This window comes from Oratosquilla oratoria, chromosome 8 (genome assembly GCF_046742065.1).
Source record: "Oratosquilla oratoria isolate Oo_2021 chromosome 8, ASM4674206v1, whole genome shotgun sequence".
Taxonomy (NCBI): Eukaryota; Metazoa; Arthropoda; class Malacostraca; order Stomatopoda; family Squillidae; genus Oratosquilla; species Oratosquilla oratoria.
In genome coordinates this window covers 77,441,147-77,448,646 of record NC_134784.1, presented here as the reverse complement: position 1 = coordinate 77,448,646, position 7,500 = coordinate 77,441,147, and positions in this window count along the sequence as shown.

Sequence of the window (7,500 nt, the reverse complement as noted above, 5' to 3'; positions counted from 1 at the left end):
CGAAATATATGGAATTCATTTATTTCATTTCTTCTTATCCAACACAGTGGGTTTTTGTTGAATATTTATATATATATATATATATATATATATATATATATATATATATACATATATATATATATATATATTTATACATATCGCAAAACTGACAGTGCCGCTTCTTCGTTCAAAAGTAGTATTTGTCAACTTAACGCTCTCTTACTCCCAGGAATTTCCAAACATCACTTTTGGAAGAAAACAGAGAACGTAAACATTGCAATTACATTTGTTTGCAGTCATCTGCGCGCTAAGAAAGAGAAAGAGAGAGAGAGAGAGAGAGAGAGAGAGAGAGAGAGAGAGAGAGAGAGAGAGAGAGAGAGAGAGAGAGAGAGAGAGAGAGGGGGGGGGGATAGAGAGAGGGATAGAGAGACGGGGGAATGGGGGCCGGGAAAGCCAGAAGAAGCCACACCGTGTTCTTGTGTCCAAAACAGCAACAAACTCCTCCGAGCGGAATTCGAATGTCTCCGTGAAATGTGGAGAGGAGACAAACTCAGGAAGAAGAAAAAAGGTAAATAAATAAATAAGTAAATAGAATAAAATAAATGAAAAATATAGAGACCTAAAAAAACGCAAATTTGCTAAAAAAAAAAAAAAAAAAAATGCTCAGAAATAGTTACCACAACTTATTCTTTCGACAGTGGAAAAAATGAAAAGAAACGAAGAAAAAAGTATATGGACATACATACACACACACACACACACACATATATATATATATATATATATATATATATATATATAAACACACATGAGTGCGTTCGTGCGCGCGCGCGCGCGTGTGTGTGTGAGAGAGAGAGAGAGAGAGAGAGAGAGAAAGAGTGTGATTCACCATGGTCCCAAATCACGTGTTGGACTCGTGATCGACAGCTATTACCCTCCGGGAGTTGAGCTCAGAGCTCATATATGGGCAGTGATGTGACCCTACACGCACACGCACTCCGAACTCTCCGCCCACGAGAATTGGAGTAACGACTCGCAGCGCAGCGATACTGAAATTATTTCAGCCCTGGGCGGGATTCGAACTCGGACCGTTGTAGTAGCGGTTGCGAACGCTACCACTGCACCGTCGAGTCGTGTGTGTGTGTGTGTGTGTGTGTGTGTGTGTGTGTGTGTGTGTGTGTGTGTGTGTGTGTGTATGTGTGTATGATAGAGAGAGAATGTTTCACAATGGTCCCAGATCACGTGTTGGACTCGTGATCGACATATATTACCCTCCGGGAGTAGAGCTCAGAGCTCATATATGGGCAGTGCTGTGACCCTACACGCACACGCACTCCCAACTCCCCGCCCACGAGAGTTGGAGTAACGACGAGCAGCGCAGCGATACTGAAACTATTTCAGCCCTGGGCGGGATTCGAACTTGGACCGTTGTAGTAGCGGTTGCGAACGCTACCACTGCACTGTCGAGTCGTGTGTGTGTGTGTGTGTGTGTGTGTGTGTGTGTGTGTGTGTGTGTGTGTGTGTGTGTGTGTGATAGAGAGAGAGAGAGTATGTTTCACCATGGTTCCAGATCATGTGTTGGACTCGTGATCGACATATATTACCCTCCGGGAGTAGAGCTCAGAGCTCATATAAGGGCAGTGCTGTGACCCTACACGCGCACACACTCCCAAATCCCCGCCCACGAGAGTTGGAGTAACGACGCGCAGCGCAGCAATACTGAAATTATTTCAGCCCTGGGCGGGGCGGGATTCGAGCTCGGACCGTTGTAGTAGCGTTTGCGAACGCTACCACTGCGCCGTCGAGTTGTGTGTGTGTATGTGTGTGTGTGCGCGCGCGCGCGTGTGTGTGTGTGTGTGTGTGTGTGTGTGTGTGTGTGTGTGTGTGTGTGTGTGTGTGTGTGTGTGTGTGTGTGTGTGTGTGTGTGTGTGTGTGTGTACGCGCGCGCTAGTGTGCGTTTGTATCCTACCTCTTCTCCCTTTTGTCGCATTTTTTTTTTCAAAATAGAAAAAAATATGAATATGCGATGTATATATTCCTTTGGCATTTAAAACGATTCCTCTCTCATTTTGAACGTTCTCGCAGAATTTCCAAAATGGCACGCACACACGCGCCAGGTACACCACTAGGGTCGCCAGCTGGCACTGCCATCTGTCCCTGAGTGCCAATTTCGCCAATATGACCACATCAGTCCTGCCCACATGCCTTGTGAGGTCTGCCCAGGTGCTTCGCGCAGGTACTCAATCTGTGGCACCTCAGCCTGTTTTTGTTTCTCTGGACACAACGGAAGAGTCCAGAAGGAGGCATACTAACCCTCCACAATCGTCACCAAATGTAAGTGTACACCGTGAGACGCGTCGCTTCACTCACACGCCTTCACCAATTCCTCGCGGTTTCTTCGAGCAAGCTTCCATGCAAACACCCTTCTTCCCATTCTAAACGATTCTTGACGGGTTCAGTCAACTTGCCCCCGGACGTGAGTTCTGTGGGCGTCCACCTCTTGTGGAGACAGGAACCCTGTAAGTGGGATCAACAGCAAGGAAACGTGGCACGTGCCCATATAGCACGAGTTGACGTTCACGAATGATGCTGGTAACAGGCCTAGACTGAGACTCATAGTAGTCTCTGATTTAATACGAAGTCATTTTAGCGATACCCCATGATTCTCCGAAGTCACTTGGTGCCAAAGACATCGAGACGCCTCTTCAAGTCAGTCCATATCTCTCAGCCGTACAGCAAGACAGGGAGCATAAGTGACTTCAAGATTTGATTCGTGTACAAATATCAACAATACCATATAATACTCTAGTTGAGCGAGCCCATGACACCATGGATATGCACTACACTGATATGCACTACACTACCAAAGTATGTAAAGTCTCCCATAACTTCAATGTCCTCGCCACATACAAGAACAAACTGAAGTGTCATCCAGTAAGCCCTCAAACGCCCGGATCTTAGTCTTGGTCCAGGCGACCTGGAGTCGAAGCGGTCTCGCCTCCCTGTGTATTAACTCGACGGATGCAACCAGGACACCCAACGATTCCGCAAGAAAGACAGCATCATCAGCAAAGACAAGGACATTAACCTTAGTGTTACCAGTAGATGCTCCGCAAAGCCAGTGATCGACTATGACCATTTAATCATTTCTCTTTTATCTGTTATCAACACTTGGCCTCTTTAAGGAGGGTGCCTTGGTTAATTATTGCAAATCCACAGTAAAATTAACCTGTTACTCTAACTACTCGAGTGTAATTACATAAGAAGTAACGCAAAACTTCCTGTGACATGTCATGCTGAAACTAATACCGAGCTATATTATTTCTTGGTTATTAATCTGCTAACTATTGATTTTTCAATTCATCAGATTGATAAAATCACCTTGATCGAGTAACTCTGGGCATTACTAACTTAAAAGTATCTAGACAACCTCACTCATGATCACTCAACTTGCTAATGAGTTAGGTGTTCGTAAGTCGTTATTCAACACCATTTGTACTCAAATCTACATGCAAAGTCAATACATGTTTTGTACTAAAACACATTATTAATGATGAATAAACACAAAAATAAATTGTAATACTAATACTTTAATGTTGAATTTCTTACCTTTGAAGGTGATAAAATAGGCTTGAAGCTTCGTTCGTATGTCTGAAAGTTCGTAAGTCGAATGTTCGTAAGTAGAGGAGATTCTATATGTCGAAATCTAGACACTTCATTCTAGGAAGCACCCAGACAATTTTATTCATCTAAATGGGGACCTCACATCATGAGTGGGTCAATGAACTCAATACTGCTCTAAGAACACATCACAAAGGAAAACAAATAAATTGAATAACAGTGGAAGCCACAGCGGGCTTTGAGACGAGCACTTTAACCATTCGTCCACCTCGCCCCTAGAGAGCCGTGGTCTCCATAAAGAAAGTAAGAAAGACATAAAAACAGATTTACTATCACAAGACCTAAAAGTTGTTACATATAACCTTTTATCCCACTTCTTTATTATCTTCTATTTTTCATAAATGAAGTTAATAAAAGAACAGAAGAAGAACGAGAATAAAAAGAAAAAGAAGAAAATAAAAAAGACGAAGACGAAGAAGAAAAGAAAGGCACGAAGAAGAAAGATAAGAAAAGGAAGAAAAAAAAGATGATAAAGAAGAAGACGAAGAAAAGAAAGACACGAAAAAAATAGGAATATAAAGAAGAAAATAAGTTAAGAAACGAGGAAAGATGGAAGAAGACGAGGCTTTCTCTCTCTCCCTCTTTCCCTTTCTCCAAAATTACTGAAAACAAAGCCTTTCCAAATCAGAAGCGATCCTAATATTCCTCTTTGAATACGTCAAAACCCATCACACTAAACAGCGACTAATTATACTTTTGTCTTGCCTCATCCGGGCCTGCTCGCTCCTTGACTCTTCGAAAATACAGACTTTTCTCAAACTTTCTCCTTAGCGTGCCCCCCCCCCCCCGGTCTCCTGGACCAGTCCACTTTCCAAAGATTGTGTCGTCTTCCATAATATTCTTTTACTTCTTTTTCGAAGTAAAGTTCACTCAGGACAAGAGAAAATAGATTGCTATTATAGTTTGTTTACATTATTTTGGCGGGAAAGGATCAACAACTTAAAACATAAATAAATAAATAAGTAAATAAATAAAATCCTGAATATTTTCTCTCGGCTTATTAAAATCGCCTTGTGGTAGACATAATAAATATTAAAGTTGTTTTTTGGTTGTGGTAGAGGTAGTGGTAGAGGTAGTGGAAGAAATACACGTGACGTTAGATACCGTCCTGGTAACCAACAAGTATGGGACAATTGCTCATAACTTATATTACAATTTAAATAATTTTGAAATTTCATGGCAAATATAACTATCTAATTTGTACAAACCTTGATGGAGATTAACATTTATTCCCTTACTAGATTTGATCAAACTGCATTCAATTAAATTTCTTTCTGTGATGTTGTTGTTGTATGTGATGACTTTAGCGTTATCCCAGTCAACTGGGTGGTTAAAATGGTTCATGTGGTTGAATATGCCGCTAGATTATGCCACATGAACCATTTTAACCACCCAGTTGACTGGGATAACGCTAAAGTCATCACATACAACATCACAGAAAGAAATTTAATTGAATGCAGTTTGATCAAATCTAGTAAGGGAATAAATGTTAATCTCCATCAAGGTTTGTACAAATTAGATAGTTATATTTGCCATGAAATTTCAAAATTATTTAAATTGTAATATAAGTTATGAGCAATTGTCCCATACTTGTTGGTTACCAGGACGGTATCTAACGTCACGTGTATTTCTTCCACTACCTCTCCGAATTCCCTCTTCACCATGTCTCACTCAGTCATATATTCTGTACCTTGTTTCTTCATTTTATAATTCCTTCTTTGTATCTGCACTGAAGATGTAATTATACGAAAGCGCTCTGCTTCGTTAGTTTACTTTTCCTAGTGGTTACTTACGCATTTGTGAACACACGTTCCTAGTGTTTTTATTGCATATATATGTAAACACACACACACACACGTGTGTGTGTATTACATATGTATATTATATATGTTTATATATATATATATATATATATATATATATATAAACCTATAAAAATGAGTATAATAATTCTCGTCTTGCCTCCATTTCGTCCTCATCTCTCCAAAAAGCCCTATTTTTTTTTAAATCAAAACGTCACAAGAGAGAAAGAGAGAGAGAGAGAGAGAGAGAAAGGGGGGGATGGAGGGGGATATTTCTCTTAGGCGCCTAAGAAACCGAACCAGAGGAGCAACAACAGAACTATATATTACGAAAACAACAAAGCCACACCACATTCTTACATTTCCTAGGATTCAAACACTCTACAGACATTCTTATGGCTGTTGTCAGACGATTTTATTCACAAAGAGGAGATTGAGAGTGTGGGGGTTAGAGGAAGTCACCCTACGGGCATGACGTAAGTGGGCCCTACACGATCAATAATATTGCGCAATATTCCGTATTGTACAATATCATTGACGGTGTAGTGATGTTCATGAAGAACAAGTATTTTGTCTTTACATCTGATGTCTTCATTATATTATGTCATTCTTCAATAACATCCCTACACCCTCAATAATATTGTACGATAAAGAATATTATTCAATAATATTGATCGTGTATTGCCTACTTAAGTTTAAGAAAGGGAACTGCTGTACAGGTAATTTCACTCCTGAGTACTTCATTGAGGTAATTTCACTAAAGAGTACTACAGTGACGCAATTTTATTTCTAAGTAATACAGTGAATAATGACGTTTTCGGCGAAGATGAATTGAACGTATTCCTTTACGTCAAAGTTATGATAGACGTAACTCTTCGAGGTCGTAATGGACTCCTCATTTAGGTCGTAAATTTACGAACCAAAGGCCTGGAGTACTTAGAAGTGGGAGCAGTAGTGCATGAAGTGAAAATAAAGCGAGAACTTCCTGCTAATGAAGAGGAGAAAACTTTTCTTGGAGGAGTTCCACTGGTCCATGTAAAGAGATAGAGGTAGAGGCAGAGGTACATGGTGGTGGTGGTGTGTGTGTGTGTGTGTGTGTGTGTGTGTGTGTGTGTGTGTGTGTGTGTGTGTGTGTGTGTGTGTGTGTGTGTGTGTGTGTGTGTGTGTGTGTGATTCACCATGGTCTTGAATCACGTGTTGGAATCGTGATCGACAGTTATTAACCTCCCGGATGAGAGCTCAGAGCTCGTATGACCGATCTATGGGTAATACTGTGACCTTACACGCACACACACACCCATCTCCCCCGCCCACGAGAATTGGAGTAACAACCCGCAGCGGAGCGGCACTGAAATTATTTCAGCCCTGGGCGGGATTCGAACCCGGACCGCCGTAGTGGCCGGCGAGAACTCTGACCAGTGCGCCACGAGTGTGTGTGTGTGTGTGTGTGTGTGTGTGTGTGTGTGTGTGTGGTTCACCATGGTCTTGGATCACGTGTTGGATTCGTGATCGACATTTATTAACCTCCCAGATGAGAGCTCAGGGCTCGTATGACCGATCTATGGGTAATACTGTGACCTTGCACGCACACACACACCCAACTCCCCGCCCTCAAGAGTTGGAGTAACAACCCGCAGCGCAGTGGTACTGAAATTATTTCAGCCCTGGGTGGGATTCGAACCCGGACCGCCGTAGTGGCCGGCGAGAACTCTGACCAGTGCGCCACGAGTGTGTGTCTGTGTGTGTGATTCACCATGGTCTTGGATCACGTGTTGGATTCGTGATCGACCTCCCGGATGAGAGCTCAGGGCTCGTATGACCGATCAATGGGTAATACTGTGACCTTACACGCACACACACACCCAACTCCCCGCCCACGAGAGTTGGAGTAACACCTCGCAGCACAGCGATACTGAAATTATTACAGCCCTGTGCAGGAGCCGAACCCGGGCCGCCGTAGTGGCAGGCGAGAACTCTATCCACAACGTCACGAGGTGTGTGTGTGTGTGTGTGTGTGTGTGTGTGTGTGTGTGTG